This window comes from Vespula pensylvanica, chromosome 14, assembly GCF_014466175.1.
Source record: "Vespula pensylvanica isolate Volc-1 chromosome 14, ASM1446617v1, whole genome shotgun sequence".
Classification (NCBI taxonomy): domain Eukaryota; kingdom Metazoa; phylum Arthropoda; class Insecta; order Hymenoptera; family Vespidae; genus Vespula; species Vespula pensylvanica.
In genome coordinates this window covers 1,680,200-1,694,733 of record NC_057698.1, presented here as the reverse complement: position 1 = coordinate 1,694,733, position 14,534 = coordinate 1,680,200, and the positions used below count along the sequence as shown (strand labels likewise).

At 34.4% G+C, this 14,534-nt stretch overlaps 1 long non-coding RNA gene across 1 annotated transcript; it reads right to left on the bottom strand.

Moving 5' to 3' along the window:
• Positions 1 to 6,694: 6,694 nt before the first annotated feature.
• On the bottom strand, positions 6,695 to 8,977 carry LOC122634050. Its single transcript, XR_006328282.1, has 3 exons — positions 8,939 to 8,977; positions 8,349 to 8,877; positions 6,695 to 8,251 (listed from the first exon to the last, which is right to left on the bottom strand). It is a non-coding gene; the product is annotated as an uncharacterized LOC122634050 (long non-coding RNA).
• Between the last annotated feature and the right edge of the window lie 5,557 nt (positions 8,978 to 14,534).

Here is a 14,534-nt window from a genome sequence, read left to right as displayed (position 1 = left end):
CTTGAAATTTTGACGGAAAACTTCGAACGATACACACTACACACACACGCACATACACCGATACACATACTCTATCTTATCTATTTTTTTTTCTTCTTCCCACATGAGTTTGCCTTCGTCAAGATCGTTAAAATATGTTAGAGAAGTTTGGTATATATCGTCTACTTAAACGTAATATGTTTTAGCCCGTTTAGAGATCCTCGATTAAGGGTAGTTTCTTTCAGCTTAGAAAAGGGGTTACAAGCTTCTGATCTCATAAACTATTCGTGATCATCGTTGTGAATCAAATTGGAGATCGCTCCGGGCGATGAAATATGGATCACGCAAGTGTAATTAATGTAAATACATATTTTTTCCCCTCTTTTTTTGCCTAACATTCTAATCTTTTTCTACTTTTTAGTTAGCCCGAAAAATTTTCCATTTGTTTTTGCTCGCTGATCAGACTTTTTCTTGCTCATTTTCCTTCTTTTCTTTTTTTCAATCGAACATGAATACTTAAATATCGTGGTAAAAAATATTTGTGGCTCGAGTTATTCATTGTAGGTTTTTTTAATCGTTTAAAAATATTTCGAGGATGATTATTATTCTAACGATTATCGTGTAAGAATTTTTGTGTAAGATTTCCCATTACGAAGTTTCTTACGAAGTAAATTCGATTTATTTTTTGCTTGTTATCCTTCCTTTGGATATCAACGCGTTTGGTGAAAAAAAAGAGTATATCATCGCGTGTATGTGTGAGAGAGATGATCTAATTACGCATTCGAGCAATCGCGAATCTAACTCGAAATGGAAACGATGAGAAAGCGAGAGATAGATAGAGTCTCCCTTGAAACTCTCTAATCGTTATGGTTTTTAGTTTGCCAATCCGAGCGAGCAAGCATTTTGGATGTTAATTGCGCCGGTAATTATCTACGTTCACGACGTCATCCTTGTCTTTGACAGTTTTAGAGCCATCGAGTCGTACGTTCGTCACCACTTTTCGTATTACGTACGACTGAAATTGTTTCCAGACGATTCGCTAACTCACCGATGTAACGTTTTCATCAAAAGAGAGACAGACAGAAAGAGAGAAAGAAAGAAAGAGAGAGAAAGAGAAAGAGAGAGAGAGAGAGAGAGAGAGAGAGAGAGAGAGAGAAAGAGGGAAACAGAGAAAGACCGATTTACGTGTCTCTTGCATGCATTTACGATTGATTGTTGTTAACACATTGAATGCTATTGATGTCATCGAATAGCCGACACTCCATTTTACAAACTTTATTTTCAATATACTTTTCTATTTTCTTTCTCAACCATGCAAAAGATTAAAAAGTGTATATTTTTTAATACGGTTGTAAAATTTAATTATAAAAAGTGTGACAATGAAGTTATTAAAAAGTATTAGAGATAAATATATCGATTAATACTAGATAATTTAGGCAGTTAACGTGTTAACAAAATAAACGTGAAAGGAGAAACATAGTGAGGGAATAATTAGCAACTGGAATAATGGACAAGAATCGTGAAATTTTCGGCTAACACGATTTCGGTACTAGTCGATTCAATTACTGGCTATACCGGAAGCTGAGTCGAGTAAACGAATAAGAGGATCAAGGGCTATTTCGTTCCGGTACGTTTTCTCGCACGGAAAATAACAGAAGGTCCGCTTATTTTGGCGATCGGAAGCCAACGCGAAACGTTCACGGATCCTCCCGATGTGCGGGAGAATAAATCCAAATTAGTAAACGCCATTAAAATGAGTTGTTAACTCCTGAGAGTTTGCGTGTGCTTATATATGTGTTTGTTACACCAACATGTTGCCACCTATGCATTCTCCGTGCACGTTCGTGCATCAGCAACCTTATGTTTGCACGTGTGTGTGTATATGTGTATGTACATACGTACAAGAACATTGGCGTAATAGATTCGATCGAACGAAATTGTTTTAACTTTTATAGAAAAACTATATTGCGATATTACAATTGCATTCGAATGTTTACAATTGCAAGCGATTGGATTTTATACCATTATATTTAATAACATAATATTTTTCAACCCGCAAATTCCTCGAGATTATTTTCAATAATCATAACAATTAAAAACTCCGATCGAAGATAATTAATATAATCGTATATCCATCCCGAAAAATCTTGAAGAATTTGACAATAATAAGAAAAAGAAAACAAAAAAGAAAAAAGAGGGATAGGTAGGTCCAGTGATTTTTTTCAATCTCGATCTTTGGAACTCGCAATTACGCCATTGCCAGGTACGTGCACACTCGCCGCGTGTGCAAAACGCTTAGAGCTCACGCCCAGTGGTTCGTCCACATACTCCGTTACTCGCGTACGCGCGCGTGCTCACTCGTGGATGAGGAGAGAAAGAGAGAGAGAGAAAGAGAAACAGAGAGAGACAGAGAGAGAGAGAGAGAGAGAGAGAGAGAGAGAGAGAGAGAGAGAGAGAGAGAGAGGGAGGGAGGGGGAGAGAGAGAGAGAGAGAGAGAGATGGAAATAGGAGATGCAGCTCTGTCGTTTATTTCACCCTGCATACGGTTGGTTTGCAACGTATAAAAAAAGCCCTTCAGCCTCTCTGCAGTTGCATTTGGTTTCGGACTCTGTCTGTGTGTGTATGCGTATATATGCGATATCGCCATCGAATACGATGTTCCTACCCCCACTCCTCTATTTCTATCTCTGTTTCTCTTTTCTATCCACTCTCAGCTATACTGAGAGATAGAATTTCGCTTTGCTTCGTTCACAATATACATCGTACATGAGTATATGTGTGTGTGTGTATATAATATATATATATATATATATATATATATATACATATATATACATACATATATGTATATATATGTATATGGTTGTATATATATACGAGCGTGAGAATTGGGCCACTGGACCAATAATACGCTTCCGATGTCTCTCCTTTTTCTTTTCTTTCTTTTTCTTTTTCTTTTTCTTTCTCTTTCTCTTTCTCTTTCTATTATTTTTCATTTCTCCTTTTTTTCCTATCTTGATATAGTTCCAATGCACTTTGTCACAAGTTACACTGACCCTTTTTCGATTTTCGATCTTCGTTATTAATTTATTAAACTCATCACCTAGCTATAGTACGAAGAGTCTTCTCTCGCTTTCGTTGGACATGCTTTTTGTTCATGTTAATCGATTTTGTTTATACTTCAACTCGTTCCAAACTTTTCGACGTTCGATCGTTAATTAATTTTGTCAACAACGCTTGTAAATATGGAAAAAATATCCTCATTTCTTCATATATTCGTATATACTTTCATCTATATATAAATAAATATATATATGTATGTACGTACGTATGTATGTATGTATGTATGTATGTATGTATGTATATGTGGTTCAGTAAGTACCACATTCGCTCGTTTTACGCATTAAACAGATTAATTAATTCGAATTCGCTGTCGGATTCATAATCCTTTTCGGGGAAATATAAAGTACGCGGAACGTGCGATCGAAAATTGTAAATTAGCAATTCGTCGATAATGAGCGGAGGGTGGAAAGAGAGCAGAGAGCAAGAGAGAAAGAGATAGAGAAAGAGAGAGAGAGAGAGAGAAGAATGAGTTTGGTGCGTCTCTTTCTCTTTACTCTCTTTCAGTCTATCATATATATATATATATATATATATATATATATATATATATATAAATTTTATAGGATGTGATGTATTCTTCATAAAACATTTACAGAATTTTCTACTTTCGTCGGTGAAAAAATATCAAAAACCACGAAGATCTTCCTGCTTTTAAAATTTTTATTACATCGAAGTTCACTTTCATTATATGAAATAGTTAATATAAATCAACATGAAATTTCAATGATTATAGATTCGTAATACTTTATATCGTCCAATATGTACATGCAGATAGCTATAAACATAAAGCTTTAACATTTAATTGCTATAATTCAAATACGATGTAACCGCGTAATCGTATTCCTCACACTTTTCATCTATCTCTGTCTTTCTCTCTCGCTTTTATCGAGAGGAAAATATTATAACGAAAGTCGTGGTTCTCGACTACGTCGATGTTACCTCCGTAATAAAACACACGGTTCACGTTGTTTCATGCGTTACATTATGTACGCTGTGAGTACTCTGTGCGTCCTCAAAAGTATGAAAATGTTGGACTCTCTCGTAGCGAGCGATAAAGTTCTACCCCACGAGCGCTACTCTAATTATACTGTCAGTTTTCTGAATAGAAGTTGCACGGAGACGGTGTACGATAGTGCTTGGAGTGTCTCGAAGGTAGGAGAATTAAATCGTCGTCATTGTGTTGTGGTGTTCCTGCTAACCACCAAGGAGAACCTACGTGGATGTTTATGCGTATGTATATATAGATGTGTGGATATGTGCGTATATATGAGTATATGTTTTGTTTCATATTCGTGTTTTCCGTTTTGTCTTTTTATACAGTGATAGTCCTCCTCATGTTTTTCAACGAGCTAATGCTAGGGGTAAAAGTTAGAAGGATTTTGTTTGGAAATTAATGTTGACTTGTTTCAAAACTTTGCTTGCATCGATTCTTTCGATTTTCTCTTATTTTTATTTTATCGTATTATTTTAATTACATTCTAGAGAATTTGATCGATCAAATGTCGAGTCAAGCATTGTTTAGAAATTCTAATCGATTTTTAGATACTCGAAATTAAATTTGAGCACGCACGTTGTTCCAGATTAAAGAGAGAAACGAAATCGTCGAAGACTCTTGTAATTATCGAACGACCTCGTGACTGTATAGTTTTCTCTTTTGAAAAAAAAAAACGTAAAAAAAAAAGAAAAGAAAAAAGGAAAAAGAGTGATGGACATAATTTGTCAAAGTTCGTCATGTTACATTAATTTATGGATGCACGAATTTTTAAGACCACACGATAATTACACCGACTAACGATGTACCGAAGTACTCGACTGAATTTCCTACCCACTCGTGTTACACTTCGAGCGAAGCTTTTGTGAACCTCTACAGACTTCTTTCTTTCCTCTTATGATTATCGAAAAATTATAATTAGTTTATAAATTAATATATATCATAATATCTTTCTCGCTTTCTTATATAATTCGATGATTCTCTATTCGTAAGAGTTAGGTAAGTGGAATCGTGCAATTAAATTATATTTTTTGGTGTGACTCGATATCGATATTTTTGGAGAACACTTAAAAATCTTTGGATAAAGATATCATTTCGTAGATTAGGATTATAAAGATATATTTTGATTGACGTCATTCGATCCTACGTCATGATATTCTTTTACACAAATAACATCCTTTAAGGGACATCTTCAGATAGGACTAACTAAAGTCATAGTCTTTTTTTTATTTTTATTGTTACAAATATATGTATATATAACTATGGAAAAAAGTAATTAATATATACATATGTATGTATATTAATTAATTGATATTGATCGTGAATTAATTGGTTAATATCATTACGTATATAATTTTCTTATTTCATAATATTCTATATAGGTTTAGTAATATTATAAATCAATTAATTCATAATCAATTTACACACATTATTAGTATTAATTATTTGATATCTACATAATATAATGTATTATTAAAATTAAAGTAACCTAAGACTAATATTTAGTAAATTTTGTTTAACCCGATTTTATAGATTTTCGAATAATTAATTAGAATTTTATCGAATCAATACTGTTGTTAAAATTAACATAATATTTAAATAATAATTAAATGTTGCTCAATATAGAGAAAGCAAGTTTATTAAATGGGAGAAGAATTTTCTAGTAAGAAGATTATTTATTTAAACAGTATCAATTTTATTGCAATGTTTTTAATTGTTTGTGTTTTTATTTATTGAAGTTAGTCTTTGTTCACAAAGTGTATCTTAAAAAATGTTGTTCAATTCTCGCAAACGGCAAATGATTGAGATAAACTAATCGAATTATTTTTCCAACTTGTTCCGTAGAATAAGATCAATCGAAGGGATGCTAAGAAATGAACGGAATGAAAAACTAATTGCGGAAGAAGCTCCTTGAAGAAATGAAATCAGATGGAGACCAAAGAAAACAAATTAAAATTCAAGTAAAGAAATACAAAAAATGATAACTATATTGTATCTGAATTTTTATAAATAATAATTATAGCACAGCAATATAAATTATAAATCAATTTTCTCACTCGGACAATACCTTTTCGTTAAGCAATATCACATCGTACATTGTCTCGCTTTTATCAATAAACAAAATTTTAATGAAACGAGGCGTGTTACGTATCTACTGGTCAAATGTGTTTCGTTTCGATGAAAATATAACGTGTTCGATGGACTCAGTATTACTAGAAAACGCTTTTGTTTGTTATAATATCTTTGAATTCGGCCACATATAGCAATATATGTATATTCATTCGATCCATTTGTTTCTATAGAAGAGGGAAAATCAAAGAGGATGGACCGCCATCGATGACAGCTTTTCACGATGAAAATGCTTTTTGGTATTCGTAATGAGGAAACAAAAATCGAAAGGGATGAAGATGCATCATAGAAAGATATATATATATATATATATATATATATATATAAAGAGGGAGGGAAAGAGAGAGCGAGAGAGAGATAAAAAATTGGTTGAAAAATACCTGAAAATTCGTATTGTTTTGATCATTGAGAAAAGTTCATTTTTGCGTGAAAATTGTCTTCAATATATTCATATCTCTCTCTCTCTCTCTTTCTCTCTCTCTTTCGTCCTCTCTACCGGTTGATAATTTCCGCGTGATAAATTTATTATTTCCCCGACGGAAACTTGCACGTAAAGCTCGGCCGGTTTTTGCGCTCGGCTTTACCTCTATGCAAATTAATGGCGATATATCCAATGCGAGAATGTATACGGTGATGTTCAGCACGAGATCGGAGGACGAATGGATGGTACAGAGATGGTGGTGGTGGTGGTGGTGGTGGTGGTGATGGTGGTGCTGCTCGTGGAAAGAGGGATGAGGAGATAGCGAAGAGGGAGAAGGGGGAGGTAGCGCGGTGGCGATGCCGTTCGAAACCGCAATTCACTAATTGTTTTTCAATTCGCGACAATCGATGGCCTGTGGGTAGAGTCGTGGTCGCCAATTTGCCTGCTCGCCGCTTTTCGTCCCGATTTCTTTGAATAATCTAATACTTTTCTAGTTCTGTATCTCTACATTCTCGTATTTCTATGTTAGTTTAATGTCATTTATCTTTTTTTTTATTTTATTAATAACGAACGATTCGATAAAATTCATCTATGACGGATACTCATTGTCTGTGATTTATGAATTAAGAAAGAGAGAGATATATGAGATTATTACGATATCAGCCTAACACAAGTCACACAATGATTTCAAATCATTAGAATGTAGATAAATTTGATTTTGGAGAGACTTACGTCAGGTTATTTTTTAGTGTAATATGATTCAATTCTTTGAATTAGTTTGTTCGTTGATATCATGTCCGGTGAACACGTTTGTGGTCTAATCACGTCGATCTATTCATCTTCTAAACTCAGGAAGACTTGATCGAGCCAAAGTTTAACTCAAGGAAGAGAATTCTCGGCCGACAGGGAAGGTGGATTTCCGCGAATGCTGTTTCAAAATCGCCGACAAATCGCACGTAATTTCCACGTAGCAGACTTACTAATTAGAAACGTCATACCTGGCGCGGTTGCGGCGACTCTTGCGGATACTGCTGAACGGCCAAGCTAAATTATCCTTCGTCAGTTAGCCGCATCCGGATATGAGCCAGCAACAATGGCTAATTTATAACATAATGCTATTCTCTCTCTCTCTCTTTCTCTCTTTCTCTCACACTCTCTATCTCTATCTCTTCGTTTGTCTAAACTACAGATTCACTTGTTCACCAGGGCTATCTATTTGCATTAGCTTTTACATCCGTTTCCTTCTTGAATATGTTTTCAAAAGCAACGTTATTTAAGTCTTGAAGAATTTCGAACTTCTGCTCGTCGATCTTCGTCATTATTTTTACAAACCGATTCACCTTTTGTTCGCATTCTGTTTAGACATGAGAACCTAATTGAATTTTCTTACCATAAAAATTTCTATTCATCGTTAATTTAAAGAAGATCTCGCTTTTGATCTCGTATAATACTTAATTGCTTAGATTTGAAAAAAAAAAAACTTGGCTGAATATAACGTTATATGATTGTATTCCTTTTCTTATATACCTACACATCGATAAACAAATTCCGAAAGATGAGTTCTATCTCGGCTAACGCCCGTATTCACCGTCCTTCTCGTACAATCTCTATGCATTATGAATCAGAAATGATATTAGAATATTCCGCACATACATATGAGTGCATTAAGGGGAACAGGTGCCGATATAGATTCTTTTAGCATACCTTAATATTCGAGCGTGGCTTGATTTACTTGCTGATCGTGAAAACCCCACCTCTTTTTCTTTTTCATCTTTTGAATGGCATATTTTGATCGTTCGAACTGTGTTGAAATACGAAGAAAATGGACGAAAGAATAAGAACGAAAGGGCAATTTTCATTCACCATCTTTCTCTCTCTTTCTCTCACTCTTCTCTCTCTTTTCCATGATTACCTTTTCTTTTCACAAATTGCTTCGACCTGACTGAAAATATTAAAAGAACACTCACACCATCGTTGAGAACAAGTTGATAGGAATAAAGACGAAAAAAATTATGTTGCATCGTATTACCCTGCTATCCTCCTCTTTTTCCTCCTCCTTACACGCCTCTCACTCTCTCTCTCTTTTTCTCTCTCTTTTTCCAAATAGCTAGCCCCTTTTTCAGACCACGATTTCCCGTTAGAACGCGAACGATTTCGGTTAACCAAGGGACAAGGCTCTAACTCTCAATCGCCGTCGAAAGTTGTGTGTAACTCGTCGAGGTCGGGACGAGACCTGCACGGAGATTGGCTTTACAAGCTGTTCTAATGAGATAAGTTCGACCATCGTGCCTTACTTTTAATATCTCTTCTCCCTCCAATGGCGTCGCGTGTTGGTCCTTAACGAGCGAAATATTGTCTGACGCTCTTCGCTTCTCAGAATTTTACTCATCGTACGAAGACCACTAGCGATCTCTCCGATCGAGATCGAATCGATGATTGGATTGATAAATCGATCGATCGATCGATCGAACGGTCGATCAGTCGACAGATAGATATATTCGATGGATCGATAAATGAACCAGAACGTTCATTCTCGTTCCATAAAGCTTTACTCTTTGCCAAAGTTCAACGTTGATTTTTCTCGTTACGTTAGAGAATATCAACTTTTTGCGTTTCGCTTCGTATCTATCGATAGCTGTCGACGTGACCACCATCGTTCGATACTTTCTCCTGATAAAATTTAAAGAATCGAGAGATCAAATCGCTCATGATAATCTACGATGACGTTCCTCTTTTATATCGTCGCGTTTAATAATTTATCTTCATTGATACGTATCCATGTTATTCGAATAAATGTTATTCCATATTGTTCCTCTTTTAACGATTATTTGAATAAAAAAAACTTCGATGTAATGCTAGTAACGTTTTGTTTAAGAACAAAAAATACTTCTCTAGAATAACTATGTTCTGATTCCACTGGAGAGAATTTCGATGGATTGTTGATCTTCGATTTTTTCGAATATGTTTCGTATTATTTCGAAAAAAGAGGCTGAGAAAAAAGGAGAAATTGATTGACACACCGTTGTACCACCTATGTTCTGAGAAATTGAAAGGTACGACGATTGTGCACGTAGACCTGTCCCGTTTCATCGATTATTCTTTTCACTCGGCCTTTTACGCGCCCATTCGCCGATTGAACAAATTACGGTGCGAACGCGATGCGGTCGCGAGTATCGTTATCATTTAGTCGCCGATCGTTCTCGATTTTTCTTTTTTATTTTTTTCTTTTTTTTTTTTATGTTTTTGCTCCTTTTTTTATTTTTTATTTTTTTCGGAATCCAGCTCGGAGCACGAAATAAATTGAAAACTCGTTGATACGAAGAGAGACGAGGCACGGGACGTGGTATTTTGTGGTTTCCGCTTAATTTTGACGTTATCGAAACGCTCGTAGAAAGTAATGTGTTTGTCTCTCTCTTTCTCTCTTTCTCTTTTGCATTGCGGTCCATATGCATATGCACGTAGTGGTTTTCGAGTTCGTAAAAAAAAGATGTCTCGTGGGCGTTTGATCTATCCTCGTTAGATACATACATATGTTTGTATATACTTTCGTACTCGACAATTTCGATTAAAAGGTGTCTCTTTCTTTAATAAATAAAAGACAAAACAGAACGAAACAAAATAACGATGTGACCGAAATCGATTTGATAAGCGAGAAGAACGAATTACCTACCCGATAATGCTCGTTTATGTTCACGTTTACGTTATCTCATACTAATGAGTTTTTAAAACTGTTATAATAGTCACGCGAATCAAAAGGAGAAAAAATAAAATTAAGAGAAAGAGAAAGAGAGAGAGAGAGAGAAAGAGAAGAAAGGCACGCGAGACATTCTTTGCTAGCACAGCACCATGTGTCGTGAAATATCAGCTTAAAAGCATGCTTTTATTTTTTTGATAAATTGCCTCCGTTAATCGGCTCTAGTCGAGGTTACCTCCCGGAGGGCTCAAATCTGCTCTACGTTTTCGTTTCTCTCTCTCTCTTTCTTTTTCAGTCTCTCTCTCTCTCTCTCTCTCTCTCTCTCTCTCTCTCTCTCTCTTTCATTCTTTTTCTCTCACAGTCAAATATAGTATCTATCTCTCTTATTCTTTTTTTTACCATTACTCTACTCTCTCACTTTCTCTCTCTCTCTCACTCTTTCTCTTTCTCTTTACATATATCTCTATACATATACATATATATACACATATACATATATATATATATATATATATATATACACGTAGATCTTCTAAATGGGAATTTTAAACGTATCCAGCATTTTATTTACTATCACGCTGCTTTTTTACGATTACCGAGAAATCTCTACAGGGTCATTACACGTGAAATTGATCGTCTATCGTAGGAACATTTCTGATTCTGCGAGATCAAATGCTTTATAGCCCTTTACTGTCCCTGAAAATAAACTTTTAGATAAAAGGATCGAGCGTCCCTTTTTTCTTTTTTTTTTTGTTTGGAAGAATTCTTAGTCTTTGGAGAAAACGGAAGGAAAAAAAAACGAGAGAGAGAGAGAGAGAGAGAGAGAGAGAGAGAGAGAGAGAGAGAGAGAGAGAGAAAGAGAGAGAAAGGGAGAGAAGAGAATGGAATACGGATTATCCGAGCAATTTTTCGCCGAATAAAATTGATATCGAGCGATTTATTTTCACGCTCGAACCGAACTCGATCTCTTAGAAATATTTCGAAAAAAACGATATGGCGATACTCGTAATGCGCTCCATATGGTCGGAGTTTACTGGTTAAATCGCGTCGATTCGAACGAAAGATCGAACGCGATTACACGCTTAATGGTCTAGTCTCGATTTCGTCGAAAATCTGGTGACAATATGCAAACTTTTATACATGCATATATATATATATATATATATATATATATATATATATATATAAATAGACGCACATACACGCAGACACGTTTTCGGCCGTAATTAACTACCATTAATTAATCGTACTGTAAGAAAAATGACGTTCTGCAAATTGCGCTTTCATAATTCACTTCGCAAACGAGCGAGAGAGATACAGAGAGAGAGAGAGAGAGAGAGAGAGAGAGAGAGAGAGAGAGAATGAGTGAGTAAAACAGAAAAACTTAACATTCTTCTTGTATATTTGCTGATATTAATTTTCGAGTGGGATTCGACCGTTCAATGTTTAATCGTTCGATCTGCACAGATTCGAAACATTTCTGAAAACGATCTGCTGTACAATAATGTATTTGTATAATAATATACAATACAAACGTAGGATAATAAATACGGCCGAGCTCCTCTTGCAAATAAAATATTACTGAGAGACTTCATACCGTTTTTTTCAAATATACTCGTTGTGGTACGTGCGATAATATACCTTGACGCTCGCTTTATTTGAGCTTTTGCGCATTTTCAGTTTAATACGAAAAATATATGTACAAGATACGGTAGATTTATTTTTCTTGTTTAATAGTTTCGAACGTGAATATAAAAGTTTCATATTTATTAGTATCGAATTTTGTAAAATTCAATTTACGGTACAATTTTCGATGTTACTTCAATGCAGCAATTTTTGTTCGCGATATTCTATCGATTTACATCGGGATTTTGTTTGCGATAATAAATTATTAACATTTTATTAATAATGTTATTCGATATATATAATAAAATATTTTTACAATTCAAACGATATAACTGATTGTCGAACTAATTAATCATATTTTTCCACGTGATATTTATTTTTTGAAATATTCTTGGAAATCTATCGAAAATATCGAAGATACTTAAAAAATTTATATGATTACCTTAAGGAAATAAAGTATTTTAAAGAGGATTCACTTTTTTGCAAGTTAAATTTGCTCGAGAGTATTTGTTTGTTTAGCATAACAATGGACCATTAACGTTGCATTAGACTGTCTGGGTTGCTTGCAAAAGGATGTTTCAGTCTCGTCGAATCTACTATTGAATGCAGATTATTCTACATCCCCTTTATATTATCATCGTACAATGATACGTATCGTTATCGAGAAGGACTTAACGTTGAATTTGTAATACTCGCTTGGTGAATCGAGACGTAATCTCTGAGTATTATACTATATACCGTGTGCTTCGTTAATCATATATACATATGTTAGTGTATATATATATTTTTAATTCGAGTTATACATATTCTCGCATATTCGAGAGTATATTCTCGCATTTATTTTAAACTAAAACCAACTTTTTCGAGTTGTCGTATGAAAAAGATTTTTAAAATAACACGACGGTATATAACAATAACACTTCTTTTTTCTCTCTGCTCTCCTTCGAGAGAAAAGAGAAAAAGAGAGAAAGCAACTTTATTAATATCTATTTGATAAAAATTTGAAAGAAACAAAATCATCATTAGAGAGATTCTTTTCATATTTCGTGATTCTTTTGTGAGAATATCGAAACGTATCAAGAGTAAACTATACGAAGATCAAGCTCTAACCAGATAATAGAGATACGTGAAAATGTTAGTGACAGAAAGAAGAGAGAGAGCAAAGAGAGATAAAGAAAGAGAAAGACAATGAATTGGATTATTTTTGTTAATATTCCACATACAATAGGCATATATATATATATATATATATATATATATAAATACACAAGTATGATCCGGTCACTGAGCCGTGCATGCGCTTCATTTCCTCGCTGGGAAATTGCGTTTCGAAAATCCATTTTCGATTCTCATGTACGTACGTCAACGTCTGGAATGTGCGAGTTAGTATATGGATATGTTCTTTTGTTGCTACTATATTTGCGTACACGCAGAAAGGAATTTATGTGCGTATATATACATATATATATTCACATCTATAGATATGTTCATCTATATATATATATATATATATATATATATATATGTATGTATGTATATAAATATATATGTTTACGATGGCTACGTGCAAAGAGTGTTGAGTTGAAGAAGACAATGAAACTCGACGTGTTATTTCCATTATTTTTTCATTCCAACGTCTAGCTACGTATGTATCTACGTGCAAATATGAATAAAGATGTATGCATGATTAAAGAGCTCAATCGTAAAATCGTTTGCCTTTTTCCAATGTTTATTCAGTAATTTACTAGCTTTAAATCATTGTTACAGTATTCATCTTGATTTAGATACTGAATGACAATTATGTACATAAGAACGTATATAATCATTTTCGTAATTAATTATAATTATTAATACTCTAATTGATAATTTTGAACGATAATTTTAATGGTAAAAATAATTTTTATTTTACTCGTCATTACATATCATCTAATTTGATCGGACAGAGCAAAGAGGAGATCTATTTGTATTATTACGAAAGATATGTTTGAAAATTTCGTTTGACGTTTCTTCGAATGAACAAGAGAGAAAAAACAAAAGAATAAGGGTTTAAAAAAGGAGAGGGTTTGTACCTATGGGCCGCATAAGCACGAGACATTCTCGTTATTTTGGTGGCGAAGCAAGTGTAGCCACTAGAACCACGCTTGGAAACGAAGAAGAGGCCCCATCGTCGAAAGTTCGAGGTTCCACTCAACTTCGAGTTGACTCACAAATTGAACTTGCAGTTGGTTAGAGTATAATTGGCATTCGTTTCTGATAACGAAGCGCCAAAAGCATCATCCTAGTAAGCTAAAAAGCTATCCATATTCCTTTACCTTTCTGTTCTTCTCTCTCCTTTTTTTCTCTCTCTTTTCCCATCTTCCTTTTTGCTATTATCTTTCTTCATTCGATATATTCGATTCACCAGATTCATTTGAAGATCCGATCTTAGGAATTACTATTTCGAATCCCATAAAATATGCAGCCATTCGCTCGATAGTACCAGCGTGATATAATCTAGATCTAAATTTTGATATATCACAAGTACTATCGACCCAGGTCCCACCGCGTGGAGGTTGCTGCATCTGGGGACC